Consider the following 14935-nt stretch of genomic DNA (forward strand, 5'->3'; position numbering starts at 1 on the left):
CTCGTCATTCTCATCTTTGGTCACCCGAGTACATTCAGACACCTGCTCTTATTTCTCCGCTAGGCCGCTGCTAGGAAGCCTGACAGGGAACCCGAAGCGGCGAGGGATCCAGGAGCAGCCCAGCTACCGCTTCGCTCCCACGAAATGGCCGCCTTGTAACTCTTTACGGAAGAGGAAAAAACACCACCGTGACCGCCACCATTTAATAACCTTGCTCTAAGTGTGGAGAAAGCAACCACCCATCCCCAAAAGGAAACTTCGGCAGGCTACACGTATAGGACATATGGAGCCTATACTTGCAAGTGCTTACTTACATGGGAACATGGAAAGGTCACCTGAGTCCCTGATGGCCCAGATGGGGTTCTTTGGAGGTGTCTGAATGAGTTTTCTTGTGTGCTCCCTTAGAGAAAGCTGGCCGTGAGACGATGCAGCCAGAAACTAGGAAGCCCTTTGGTTCCATCAGCGAAGCCCCGGCTTTTGGGGAGGAAGGGACGCTCACGGAGATATCCCGGGCCACATTTGGTTTGTGGGTTGCCGCAGCTTTTGGCTTCTTTGCACCAAATTGGCTGTGTTCTCATTGGAAATGGAAAACACCTGCACGATGGGATCCATCCACGGTAATGCTCTCGTGCGATTGGATTTGTTTTTATAAAAGGGGGAGATTTGACCATTGGGTCTTTCGCGTCCTCTCCACAAATAGGAGTGAAACAGAGGCTGATGTTGGTTTGCATCTTGTTTGTGGATCTATGGCCACATAGATGTTATCCATGTGAGATGTTTTCTCTACCTCTGGATGCTATTGCTCACACCAATTTGTAACCGAGCTCCGTTACTGTGTTTCAAGGCAAGCTCTTGTGAACATTGGGCATTCTAACACTCAGGAGGATCAGAACAAACCCAAATGTGTTTCACATTCACGTGAACGGGGCATGGGTGTGGGGTGTGTGTGTGTGTGTGTGTGTGTGTGTGTGTGTGTGAAATTCTCTACATTCAGAGTTTTATGTTACTCCATAAGAAAGTTGCCTCACGGGAAGGGACACAATTGATGGCCCAGAGAGAGGAGAGAGAAAAATTGAACACACCTGCCCTCCCCGCTACACCCACACCCACACACCCTTTCCCAATAGTCAGAAGAATGAGGAAGAGGAGGAAGGCAGACAGATGCCAGTGATCCTAAACCCGCCCCTCCTCCTCCCCGAGCACAAGCGCCAAGATGGGTGCCCACCCCACGGCCTGCTCCTCCTTCACCTCTTCCACAGGGGGCTGAAAAGCAACCAGAGACAAAGCCACTTTTGCAGGAGGCAAAGACAGGAGACAGAGATGGAAGAAGAAGTAGGAGGTGGACGCGGACGCGGAGTTGGAGGCGCAAAAGAAAAAGATGAAAGAAACACAAAAAGGTGAGTCCAAAACTTTAAATCTGCCTGGGGCCTGGCCGGCGGCTCCCTGGCCGCCTCCCCCTCCCCCTGTTTCTGCATCAGTTGGTGTGGCTCCAGTGATCTCCTAGGCCATCCCCGGTGGTGGGGCCTCCCGTGTGAGCCTGATGGTGGGGAAACAGATCGTTTGACTTTTTAGTGGACACGGGTGTGACGTCTTGGGTACTAAGGGCCATGGAAGGGTGATTGCTTACTTAAAATGGACATATTTTCGGAGCCGTCGATATCAAATACAATGCAGATAGTTAGGTTTTATTCTTTGTGGTGGTGGTTGTAAAATGGCTTGAATTTGGTGCTCTCTGCATGACAAGCCTTTGGGGTGGGCAGCTCCGGTCATGGCCTTGCTTCCGTCCCAATACTGACCCTGTAATTGTGGTCCTCAAAATATACATCTCTGTGACCTTTACAAACAACATAACACGTTTTCTCCCTCGTTTTACAACAGGTATCAAAAACAAAATCAAAAAAACTTTACAAACACTTACGCCCTTCCTTGTTCCACTCAGACACGCACTCTAGGGTTCAGGCCCGAGGCAGGGGCCTAATCAGCTTTCATGTGACTTCAGTTTATGACTTCACTGGTACCCGTTGCAGTTTGTCAGCAAAAAGTACTTCAAACGATGGTCGATTTTGTCTCTCGCATACAGTGTTCGTGGGTGAATGTTGACAGGAGATAGGTTAAATACACAAAAATGTTTACTCGTAAACCTTTAAATTTTTTCCTTATACCATTTATTTTTGAGAGAGAGAGAGAGAGAGAATGAGAGAATGAGAATGAATGTCAGCGAGGGAGGGGCAGAGACAGAGGGAGACACAGAATCCGAAGCAGGCTCCAGGCTCTGAGAGGTCAGCACAGAGCCCCACGCGGAGCTCGAACTCACGGAGCTGTGAGATTGTGACCTGAGCCGAAGTCGGACGCTTAACCGACTGAGCCGCCCAGGAGTCCCTATTTGTAAACTTTTAAAATGGCTTCCCAAATCTTTCATGACCTGTAACTTCAAAGCTTTGCTAAGTGGTAAATTAGGTTCAGTTCTTCAGACATCTGAGTCTTTTCCACAGAAGATAAAATACTAAATTGTGAATTACTAAACCTACGGCGTTTTCTTTTCTTTGTTTGTTTTTTTGTTTTTTGTTTTGCTGTGTGTGTGTGTGTGTGTGTGTGTGTGTGTGTGTGTGTGTGTGTTTGGTCTTTGGCTTTATTCAGAAAAACAGTAAAGATACTTGGGTCTGTTAGTAAACATGTTTCATCGTTTGTTGTTTTTTTTTTTCCTTGAAGATTTGTTTTCCAGCCTATTTCTTTATTTTTAGGAGAGAGAGAGAGAGAGAGAGAGAGAGAGACAGACACACACACACACACACACACACACACACACACACACACACAGAAGGAGTCGGTGGGAGGGGCAGAGGATCCGAAGCGGGCTCTGTGCTGACAGCACAGACAGCCCAATGCATGGCTCAAACTCACGAACCGAACCGTGGGATCATGACCTGAGCCGAAGTTGGATGCTTAACTGACAAAGCCACCCAGGCGCCCGTTTCATGACTTGCTAAAAATTGTACAGTAAAAGAAAAAAGAAACAAAACCAAACACCACAACGTGTTTCTGAAAATGATGAGATACATTCGTACATTTGACAGTGTAAAGAATTCTGGTGTGTGGGGGGCCTGGGTGGCTCAGTCGGTTAAGCGTCTGATTTCACCTACGGTCATGGTTCATGGATTTGAGCCCTGAGCTGGGTTCTGCACTGACAGTGCAGAGCTCCCCCTCTCCCCCTCTCCCCCTCTCCCCCTCTCCCCCTCTCCCCCTCTCCCCCTCTCCCCCTCTCCCCCTCTCCCCCTCTCCCCCTCTCCCCCTCTCCCCCTCTCCCCCTCTCCCTTTCCTCCCAGCTCTCAAAATAAAGGAATTAACTTAAGAGGAAAAAAAGAACTCCATAAAAAAAAAATAAATAAAAAGAAGGCAGGCAGGCGGAAAAGAAGAGAGAAAATACACAAAATACTATATGGTCAATCGCTATTCTTGCTGTGCTTATGTCAATACTGAAGCCATGTCTGTTAACACTGGACTTATTTTACAAACAAATTAGTTTTCATTGGGCTATCTTTGACAGGAATGGAGGGGTCTCGATAGAAAAAGATTGTATTTCAATAGCTCTTTTGTGGATGTTAACTTCTAGTTCTGGTTAATTAATTTTCTTTGACTGTTTGTTGTTTGCCTTTAAAACTGGGCTGGATCCTGAATCCTGGTTTCCTCGAATATCTGACTATGACTCTTCAAACTCAGGCTTCCAATCCTCTCCCATCCTCTTATCTTACCATCCTGAAGAACTCAAATGGCCCTTTTCCCTGAAGCCCTGCAAAGGAAAGCTGGACAACTGGAGATAAACTTCAGAGAAATTGCCACAGTTGTAGACAATCTGTGTGCCTGTTGCTCTATGGGCCATTCAGAACGAGACATTTGCTGCTGTTGTGTTTTTGTTGTTTTTAAAGTAGGCTTCACCACGCCCAGTGTGGAGCCCAACTGGGGCCTTGAGCTCACGACCCTGGGATTGAGACCTGAGTGGAGATCCAGACTTGAATACTGAACCTGAACCCACTGAGCCACTCAGAATCCCCCAAAATGAGACATTTGAACTACATGCCAGAAAAATCGGTCAGATTGCCCCCTGCCTGCTCCCACTCCAGCTGAGGATGCTTCGAGCCTGGCATCTAGACACCTTCTCACTGACCGCACTTGGGACTTAGACACTGGGTTTATAAGTTGTTCTACCCATTAACCCGTGGTGTTCTTTTCTTTCTGTAGAAGTACCTCTTATTAGTTACCTGATTGCTTGCTGAACGAGGAGGCAGAGTCAAAGCTAGTTCACAAACACTTGCTGCAACTGTATTAGCTCCTCTTTAGAAATAAGAACCCATATTTTATTTGTATTTTTATAAGTTTCTTAATATTTATTTTTGAGAGGGGGTGGGGGGGAGGGAGACCCATAATCTGTAGCTGGCTCCAGGCTCTGAGCTGTCTGCACAGAGTCGGATGCGGGGCTCGAAATCACGAACGGCGAGATCCTGACCGGAGCCAGAGTCCAATGCTTAACCCACGGAGCCACCCAGGTGCCCCAGCAACAAAAGCCCACATAAACAGGGGCACCTGGATGGCTCAGTCGGTAGAGCGTGTAGCTCTCGATCTTGGGGTTGTAAGTTCGAGCCCAACGTTGGGTGTAAAGGTTACCTAATAAGATTTAAAAAAAAAACATAAAAATAAAATCAGACAGCAATTCACTTGGGTACAGTAAGAGGCCCTTGACCACCACAACCTTCCCCCCCGCGCCCTCCCCCCACAAGGTGGTTATAACATTGGGTTTGACTATACTGTTACTATTCCTTAGAATACACTTGGGGAGAAATCTCAGGATATGATGCAGTACCAAACTATGCAGAAAAATACCCAAGATCTCAGATAGGAACTATCTCTGATTCCCCCCACCCCCCCCCCCACCCCCAATTAGCACAAGGGAGCAAAAGTTGTGACCTGCACCCTGTCAAATCCTTCCCTTCCAAAGCCCCTGCCACACCCTAATTCGGCTTGAAATAGTTTCAGAAGGTGGACCTCCATCCCTGTTCCATAGAAGTGGAATGAGGGATCGACAATGGAAACTTATAAAGGGGAAGAAAACTTAACACCTCTGACTCCATGTTCCTTCGATTCCCTTCACAACTTCTGTGTAGCCCTGCACCTAGGCCTGTGACAGGTGAGATTTACAGAAACTGTTCTCACCGGGGGAGATAAACGGATAGCCCTAGCCCGAGCCATCACCCATCATCGTCCCTGTTCCTTACCATTGGGAAATGATCCAAACTCCAGAGGCTGGGGGTGAGTGTGGGGGGCGGGGAGTGGGGAGTGGGCAATTGAAACTGTGCCACGGAGGGTTAAGGAGGCTGACGCTCGCTCTCTCTCGCAGAGAACCTAAATCTTGTTCTTCAGGGAACTATTTGCCCCTAATCAGCTATTGTGTCTTTTCAGGTCCCACAAACAAACTCTAGCTGTCTCTGAAGAAGCCTGGACTCAAGGTCCACCGATATGCTTGCAGCCTATAAGCCAGCACAGCCCTGAGAGAAAGAGCCTAAGTCCCCATCCAGGTTATACCAGCTCTCGGGGCATACCCACAGCCCCTTCTCCGTGTCCTAAGGTAACCTCCTGACATCAGGGACTAAATTTTGCCTCCTTCTCATGTTAAGTCTCCGCCCCTAAGCAAACCTGGGAATATGCATGACAGGTATGTTTCCTCAATGTGGGTGCTCCATCTTTCCTCATCAATAATCACAGATGTGCCTTCCCTTTTATCAACAGGTATGTAAAGGATTCTTGGGATTTCATTCTTTTGTCAATTGAAGTGTATTCCAATGTTGCACTGGCTCCTTCAAATTGTCCTTGTTGAAAGTGTGTTGCTGTCCCTGTCTCTCTGTTAAAAATGCTTTGCCAAATACAAAGGCAGACCATCTGAGCCAAGCACATGAACTATGTCTGCTGGTCAATGGAACTTACAGAGAACATACGTCACTTTTGAGTTTCCCACCATTTATGTTACAATAAGTTCACCCCAACGAGGAACCCTAGGTGGTTCAAAGACATATATGTGTGTTTACAGACACACACACACACACACACACACACACACACTCTCTCTCTCTCTCTCTCTCTCTCTCTCTCTCTCTCTCTCTCTCATACCTAGCAAGGAGGGACACACCCAGGGCAGACAAGACAGTCACCTGGCACTGAGGGACATAAAAACATCAGGTTGATCGTCCGTGATTTCTGAGGAAAGATTATCGATCAAGACGGGGAAATGATAAAGGAAATTCTAAACTTTTTATGTTGGTGCTCTCCCAGGGAAGCTATACATTTAATATTTACCGAGGTCAAAGGGACTCCAGAAAACCTCAAAGCATGAGCTCTTTTTCTGTCCTGAGCACAGATTGTATGTCTGGTTTGTTAAAAAAAAAAAAAAAAATTTTTTTTTCTTAAACGTAACTAACTAAAAAAGGGGGCTTCCAAAGGCGGCTTATAAAGATAAGGGAAACAAAAGAAAACAATACAAAAACCTTCCTGGTCGCCATAAGATTGAAGTCATACAGCCTTGCACATACTAAAAACAGAAGATAAAGTCTGTAACTTTCTGGAATGTGTTCTTTCTCCTCATGATGATTCCTAACATCTGCGGCCAACCCCCCCCCCCCCCCCCCCCGCCCCCGTGCCCTGTTTTTCCTTTTTTTTTTTTTTTTTTGGTAAGCTGTATGTATGCCCAATGTGAGGCCTTCCCCAGATGACTGACTGCTTTGTGAAGATTGCGTATCCCCGTCAGCCCTCCTAACTTGGGCTCCAATGAAACTCTTTTCCTTCCTCTTTAAAATTGTTTTTAAAAAGGCTCATTCATTTTGCATCGACATAGGGTAAATGCTATAAAAGGTAAGCAAGACATAGTGAGGGGACAAACTGGGAAAGGTGGACAGCGTTTAAAAGATGCTTTTAAATGCTACACTTCTTCCTGCCTTTCCTTCACAGGTAGGAGGACAGCACCTACACCTACTGTCGTTGGCAATGGTCATCGGCCTGGAGAGGAAGAAACCATTCCATAGTTTTCCACACGGCGGATGAGAAGGCCCTCTCGGACCAAATCCAGGAATTCCCTTACTGTGAGCCAAGGACCGGTGTTTTGTCGTTTTCCTTTCAGTTGTGGTTAGAAGTAGACATCACCTACAATTGAGATTTTTCACCATATATAAGCGTAGAGTTCAGTGGTATTAGGTGCAACATTCACATCCTCCTCGTTGCGTTCTCTCTTTCCATTCCATTTGTTGTAGTGTTTTAAGATTTATGTTTTTGATGTTTATTTATTGGTTTATGGGGGAGGTATGGGGGGGTAGGGAGGGAACCCCAAGCAGTCTCTGCACTGTCCGTGTGAGAACCCAATGCAGGGCTTGGTCTCACGAACCCTGAGATATGACATGAGTCAAAATCTAGCAAGCGTGGGATGCTTCACCCACTGAGCCACCCAGGCACCCCACCGATTCCATTTGTTTTAAAGACATAAACGTTGCAAACTTTTTTTTTTTTTTCAACTTTTATTTATTTTTGAGATAGAGAAAGAGCATGAATGGGGGAGGGTCAGAGAGAGGGAGACACAGATTCTGAAGCAGGCTCCAGGCTCTGAGCTGTCAGCACAGAGCTCGACATGGGGCTTGAACTCACGGACCGTGAGATCATGACCTGAGCCCAAGTCGGACACTTATCCGACCGAGCCACCCAGGCGCCCCACAACCTTTTTTTTTTTTTTTAAGTTTGTTCATCCATTCCTTCATTCCTTCATTCATTTTTCACATTCTCTTCACTCGATGTGGGACTTGAAGTCACAACCCTGACAGAGATCAAGAGTCCAAGAGTCGCATGCTCTTCTGAGTGAGCCAGCCAGGAGCCCCTTCCATTCCATGTTTTGAAACAACCCCAGGATCCTGACTCAGACTCCCAATTTGACTGATGAGAGCCCCGCCCACGCCCTCTAGGCCATCTGTGGGGCTGTTTCATGTGTGTCCATCTTTCTTCCTCCTTTTAGTGGCACGTCAAAGGTTGCATGTGAAACAGCCAGTGCCTGTGGAATGAAACTGTACTCAGTTTCCCTTTGGAAGCAGGTGGGAGAGGGAGGAGAGGTCAATGGCTAATCAATAGAGTGTTAGTGTTGCTTTACAGGAGTGTGCCCGCTGGGACCATCGCCCGGGGTCACAATTGTCCCCTGTCAGGCCTCCCCCACCCTCTATCCCTTATTGCCCCATGCCTGTGTTTGGCCTCTGAACCCTAAGACACCACCATCACGTGTTTCATGCCACCCTCTGACTCTGACTCGGCAGGCCACGCCACGCCACACCATGCCGCTCGCTCGCTCGCTCGCTCGCTCGCTCGCCAACTCCCTACCCTTCCACGTACCTGCACCCCCACCCCTGGAAGGCATTATAGTAAGATATCATCCTCCACATCCATGATTCTCAAATGGTTTATTGAGGTTTCCTGGGTTAGGAAAAGGAGGGGACACTCTTTGCTCCAGAGAAGGCAAGTTCTTCAGACATCATCTTCTCCCCTCCCCCCTTTCTCTCCCCCACCCCTTCTTTCTTTCCCTCCCCCCCTTCCCTCCCCCCCCCCCCTTCCCTCCCTTTCCTCCCTTTCCTCCCTTTCCTCCCTTTCCTCCCAGTAGTTCAGAAACTGCAGCCTAAGGGTTGGGGGAGTTGAAGAAAGCCATTCAATGCAGAGAAGCCCCAGGCTCAGACTTTAACAGAAAGCTTTCTGCATTTGAACGAAGGGGTTGAATGAGGCCCATTGGAATGAATCGCCCTGAACCTCCCTTCCACTGCCACTCCCATCCCCGCCCCCCACCCCTCCCCCACCCTCACCCCCACTCCCACCCCCACGAGTCCTCCAGTGGTTTGGGGAACTGAAGGCTGCGGGTGGGCAGGGGGTGGGGGCGCATGCATCCTAAGCGGCAAAGTAGGCCCCTGGTCCACAGGAAAAATACAAACTCTATGTACCGAAATCTGTTGCGTCTGTATACGCCGATAATGACACCGCAGAAAGACAAATTAGAAAAGAAAAGAAAAAACAAACCCCAAACAACCCAATCCCGCTTACAATTGTACCAAACATGATAATAAAGAACACGAAAAGAAATAAAGGAACAAAGACACATCCGGCCACGAGCGAGCGGGTCTCCCTGTACGTCAGCTACTTTAGAGAGTCCCTCTCCTAGAGGCCCCTTCAGCTCAATAGCGGGCTGCACAGGTGTCCCTGTCTCTAGCCCGATTCATCTTGGTGCGAGCACCCTAAGTGGCCAAGGAGGCCCCCGGTCCACGGGAAAAATCATGCCTGGGTACAGCGGAGTTGTGTATCCCGGGCAAAGCGGTCAAGGGGTTGGCGAGATGTGTGTGGAGGGGAGGAGGTATCTGTTCCGGGGCCGCCCTCCCGGGGCACCGCTCTGGCTGAGAAGAGGGCAGTGGGGCGCGGCCTGGACCCGGACGACAGTTGCTGCCTGCTGCTGGGCTGAGGGCTGAGGGCTGAGGGTAGTGGGGCAATGCCCACGCTGGCTCCTGCGACGCAGTTCGTCCTGGGCACCTTCTGTGGTTTCTGTCGAGGTGCCGGTTGCCGTGATGACCGAGGCTAAACTCCCCTCTCCGCCTGGTTGTTCAGACGCCCGATCCTCCCGTGTCCTCGGTACGTGGACTGACCCGCACCCTCCCATCCCACCAGACCCCTTGTGCCAATATTTCCTGTTTCAGAGTTCTTTCACCTTGTCCGGAAAGTAAACAAACCACACTCACAGATATCGACCCCTCGAAAGAACAAAGAGACGTCCAGGCACGAGCGAGCGGGTCGCCCTGTGCCTCGGTGTACTTTAGAGACTCGGTCTCTTACAGACACCTGAAGCTCAACGATGGGCTGCGGCGTCCCTCCCTCTCTCTGGCCCAGTTCCATCCCGGGACGAGTCCCACGGTCTCTTTGCGCGACGACACCACCGCTCGCTCACGTGAGCCGGAGGCAACGTGCTAATGGACCGGAGGGTGGCACTGTAGATTCAAAGTGACCTACGCACCAAAGCGTCCGTCAACGTGGTGTCCGGAAACCTTGGACGTTGCCGTGCCCTGGATGAAATCGTCGCTCTGGAGACTCGGGCACGTGTCGCCCGTCTTCTCTACGTTCTTCCTACCTTTAGTCTCCCTGTGTGTGTTTGCCCGACATCTTGCCTGATGGTTCACGAAGGAATGAGACACCCATCCGGCAAGAGCTGATGCTCCGCTCACCACGGCACGTGACTGACGGAAAAGAATACGCACGGGCCCGCACTCATCTTACCCTTCGTTCTCCACCGTGTCAGAAAAACATGTGGCCTGCCTTCCTCCTGTCCAAAGCCAAACTGGAAAGGAAGACTTAGATGTAAAGGAAACATTAGAGAAGCTTTCAAAAAGCAGCAGCAAGCAAGCAAGCAAGCAAGCAAGCAAGCAAAGTAAACCACCCACCCCTACCCTCCTGCCCAGCAGGTGCAAGAAGCATGCACGGAGCACTCTCCTCCTTTTCTCCCTGGAAGTGCCCCCCCCCGCCCCCCCCCCCCCCCCCCCCCGTCTTTCCTATGCCACCAGGGGAGTGACATTCTTATCCTCAAGGACAGGGGGAGAAGTGGAGAGAATTCTAGAGGAGAACAGATCTTGGTTGGTTGGTTGGTTTTAAAATCCTCATCATCCTTTAGCCTCCCCACGTAGTTCAGTTAGTCGTCCACCGTCGCTTCTCCTTGTTCAACCCAATATACAAGCGTTTAGGTTTGGCCACTTCTCAGGGTCTTGGTTTCCTCAGGAGGGGCTCTACCTGTCACGTGAAACTTGTAGGAAATCAATTTGTTGGCTCCTTGTACGGTTAACCTGTCTCATGTCAGTGTCACCCTCAGGGTCACCTGCAAACCCTAAGAGGGTGGAGGCATAGGGTGTGTCTCGGTGACACCTTCCTTTTCCCTGCGGGGGCCCACCCCCCCCCTTTGGACTGTAGGGTCCTCTGGGAACCGGGACATTTTTTAGTGAGTGGCTATTAACTCCTTCCGTTCTCCATCCCCCCCCCCCCCCCCCCGGCGCTACCGCCGCCCGTAGTGGTGTTTATTGAGGACAGTAATGGTGAAAGCCATATTCTTGTCGCTTGCCACGCGGTGCACTTGCACCCATGTTCCCCGTACCTGTTTGTGGTCTTTGGACTTCGTCGTGGCCCCGTGCGGCGAAGGACTTTGCTTAAGCTTTATCCGTGGTCGTTCGTTTATCCATCACCCTCTTTCTGTCCCCCCCCCCCCCCCGCAGCTTGGTTTGTTATGTTTCCGAGAGAGACGCTCCCCCGCTTGACCCAATAGAATAAAAACGGCTCGTCCGTCCGTTGTTGTTCTGGGAGTACTCTCTCGCGTGGTTTCGGTTTTACCGTCCGTCTCTCCCTCCCTCCCTCCCTTCCTGCCCGCCGAAATGTGTCTAAGTCCTCCCGGGAGCGCGGGCGCCGCCTGGGCCGCTCTGGGCCGCCCGTGCCCGGCCCGCCCGGTGTGTGCGGGGAATTTTCCGCGCACGTCCGCCTCGGCCGGCCGGGGAGTCGAGTGGCCGGTCTGCCCCCCCCCCCCCCCCCCCCCGCCTTTTCAGCGGCAGCCGCCCCGATGCATTTTTCGAGTGTCCCTTGGGCTGCCGGGGTCGCGCCGTGCCGGCCGGCCGGGAGCTCCCGAGGCGGACGCCCTCCGCCGGCCTGGGACCGAGAGGCGGCATCCGGAGTGGGCCGGGACGAGATCGGGCGGCCGGGCCGCCGGCTGTGCGCCCTCTCGGCCCCGAGATCGCGAGCTGTCCCCGCTGACGTTTCGGTCGGTTGTCGGGCGCCACCTGGCGGCCGCTTTTATATAGCGTCTCCCCTCCGGAGCGTCGGCGACGTCGGCAAGGGATGCGATTCGGCCGCGGTGCCCGGGGCGGAGTTCCAGAAGGCCGGCGACGTTGGCGTGATCGTCCCGCTGTCGTCGGGACGCCGGCGGCTGGTGCACTTGCCGGAGATTGAACCTCCGGGTATATGGGGGAGTAGCGGCGGCGCTCCCTGGGAGCGAGCCAGGGTGGGGGGCTGCCCGGACGGGTCGACCAGCACCCGCCGGTGCTTTCCTCCCCTCCCACCCCCCCCCCCCCCCGACCGCGGGGACCGTCCGGGGCCGCCACCCGGAGACTGTGGCCCCGTGGGTCGCTCGTCGGTCCTTCCCTGCCAGGCGTCTTTTGTCTTCCCTCCCGCTTCGCGGTCGGGCCGGGCTGGGCCGGGCCGGGCCGGGCCGGTGAGGACCGTCCTGAGCCTTGAGGGGAAGCCCGCGGAGGGCGCGATGGGCCCGGGCGTGGGCACGCGTGGTGCTCCCGGTCGTTGGACCCGATTTTCTCCCCAGATTTTCCGAGGCCCGCTGCGGAGTTGGGGACCGGGCCGCGAGGGGAAGCACGTATAGGGCGCCAACGCCGGCGCGCCCGCGATCCCCGTTGAGGTCCGGTCGTCGGGGGCGCCTCCGCGCAATTCAGACCCCCCCCCCCCAAAACAGTCCCAGCCGGGGGTCGGGGACTGGCATGGGGCCGGTCTTGCGAGGTCCGGGGAGGCTTCCGCAGGCGACAGCGCGGAGTGTTTTATTTTTCTAAGTCCCGACCCGGAGACGACCCGTGGACGGGCGAACGTGTAACGGGGCAGGGCCTACCCGGCCATCCCCCCCCCCCCATCCCGCGATTCCCCGGTCGGTCGGTCGGTCGGTCGGTCGGTCCCGGGGTCGACCAGATGGCCCCCGGGGACTTCCGGGGGGGGTGGGGTTGCTTGGCGGTGATGGGAAGATGCTTGGGGCCCGTGGCCGGGCCAGGGTCCCAGAAGGTCCCAGTGACCTGTGGCTCGGCCCCGCCTGCCAACGCGGTTATTTTTGTCTCCTGAAAGAGGTACTTTTTGCTGCCAGGTAGGTGCTGACACGTTCTGGTGTGGCGGTTGTCATCCTGTAAGAGAGACTTGGGCCTCGTCGCCGCTGGCTGGCGTGGCTCCGGGCTTGGCGGTGACGCCGAGCCGAGCCCGACTCCGCCCTTTGCCCGCCTGCTTGCTCGAGCCGTCTGCCTGGGCCTGCGCGCCGGCTCTCGTGCATCCAGGTGTGGTTCAGGCTGTGGCGCCACCTCCGGTCTCTGGCACCCGAGGGCGGCGTGGGGAGGCGGCGTGGGTCTTCTACCCCGTGCGCTCCCCGCTGCGGGCACCCGGCCGTGGCCGTGACAAACCCACCCTCGCAAGGCTCCGTGCCGCGTGTCAGGCGTTCCCTTTTCCCCTTGTGGGTTGTCCGGCTGCCTGTTCCCTGGGAGAGGTGGGGGAGGGGTGCTGGCGAGGCTGAAGCAGGTCCTCCTCTGGTCGCTGTCCTCGCCGGGCGTTTCCCCAGCCCCCTCCTCACCCCAGGACTGCCTCGTGTGGCGGTAACCGATCGATGTGGTGATGTCGCGTTCTCCCGGGCCGGGCCTAAGCCGTGTCAGACGAGGGACGGACACTCCTGGTGAGTGGGACCGCTCTTCTCGTTCTGCCTGCGGGCCCCATGCTCCTCCTTCCCGCCTGTGGGCGGCGCGGGGGGTTGCAGAGGGGTGCGGACTCCGGCCCGATCCCGGCCTCCCGTCGCTGCGGGGCCGGGGTCGGCTGACGCAGCGGACACTCTCGCTGGCCTCTCTTGGCTGTGTTGTGGTGGGCGGCCTCCCTGTGGTGGGGGGGCTGCACCCGACGCCACGCTGCTCGCCGCCTGGGCGTGCTGAGCGCGTGGCGCCTGGCCCTCCGTGGTGCCCCTGGAGCGCTCCAGGTCGTCTCAGGTGCCTGAAGCCGAGTGGTGGCGCCGTTCCCTGTTCCCAGCGGACCCCCCTTTGGGTCGCCGCCGTTGGCGGAGTTGCCCGAGGTGGGCGGGTGGCAGAATCGGTGAAGGGAGGCACACCCGTTCCCCCCGCTGCGGGGAGCGGGCGCCTTGTCGTCCCCGCCCCGCAACGGGCCGCTGTTGCCCGGAGGGGTGCGGGGGGCTGACTTGGTGGGGCGAGTTGAGCGATCGTGGCGGGCCGAGCCGGCGCCGTGGCGCTTGGCCAAAACTCCCTCTGAGCGAGGACTGTCGGTTTCTTGCCCAGCGCGTTGCTGCCGGTGTTTTGCCTCGGTTTTTCTCGGGCCTCACCCGGAGGCGCGGCGCTCCTTCCGGGCGGCGACACGAGCAACCGCGCGTGGGGAAGGCAGGTGGCCCTCGTTGTGGGCCCTGACCGCGAATGCTCAGGAATGCCCTGTGTCACTCCGTTGCCGTGGACCTTTCTCCCCCGCCCCGGGCCCTGGTGGCCCCGGGAAGAAACGCCTTTTATCTGGCGGGTCCCGATGGGGGGGACGAATTGGGTGGGGGGCGGTGCGCCCTTGGTGAGAAAGCCTTCTCTAGCGATCCGAGAGGGTGCCTTGGGGTACCGGAACCCCCCAGTCGCTGCCCCCTCCTGTGCGCGTAGTGGCCACCTGTGTCAGGGTGACTGCATGCCCTTGTGCGTGTTAGGCGGAGCCTTCTCTCCCGCGCGAGAGGAGGTCTGTCGGCCCCGCGGTGGGGCCGAGCGCCGCTCTTCGCCTACCGCGGCCTGCGCCTCCCCCCTCTGAGTCGGGGGAGGGTCCCGCCAGGCCTGGCCGGTGTCCGGTGCCGGGGCCCGTGTGCCTCGGGCGTGTGGTGTGCGAGCGCGCGCGCACGCGCGCGGCGTCCCCCCGCCTCTCCCGTGGCGGTGTGTGTCCCGAGGGGCTTGGGGCGCCCCTGCGCGCCCCGCCCCCCCCTTGCGCCGCGCGAGCGGCGGCTGTCTCCCGCCCGCCTCCCGTTCCGGGCTTTGCCGCTGGCGGGTGGCGCGCGGGCGCGGGTCGGGGCCGCGCCTGGCTTTGGGAGGCGCTTCCCTGGGGCGTGGCTCCGGGATGGACCGAACGGATGGAG

Source organism: Panthera onca (genome assembly GCF_046562875.1).
Source record: "Panthera onca isolate mPanOnc1 chromosome F1 unlocalized genomic scaffold, mPanOnc1 haplotype 2 h2.Chr15_ul_1, whole genome shotgun sequence".
Classification (NCBI taxonomy): domain Eukaryota; kingdom Metazoa; phylum Chordata; class Mammalia; order Carnivora; family Felidae; genus Panthera; species Panthera onca.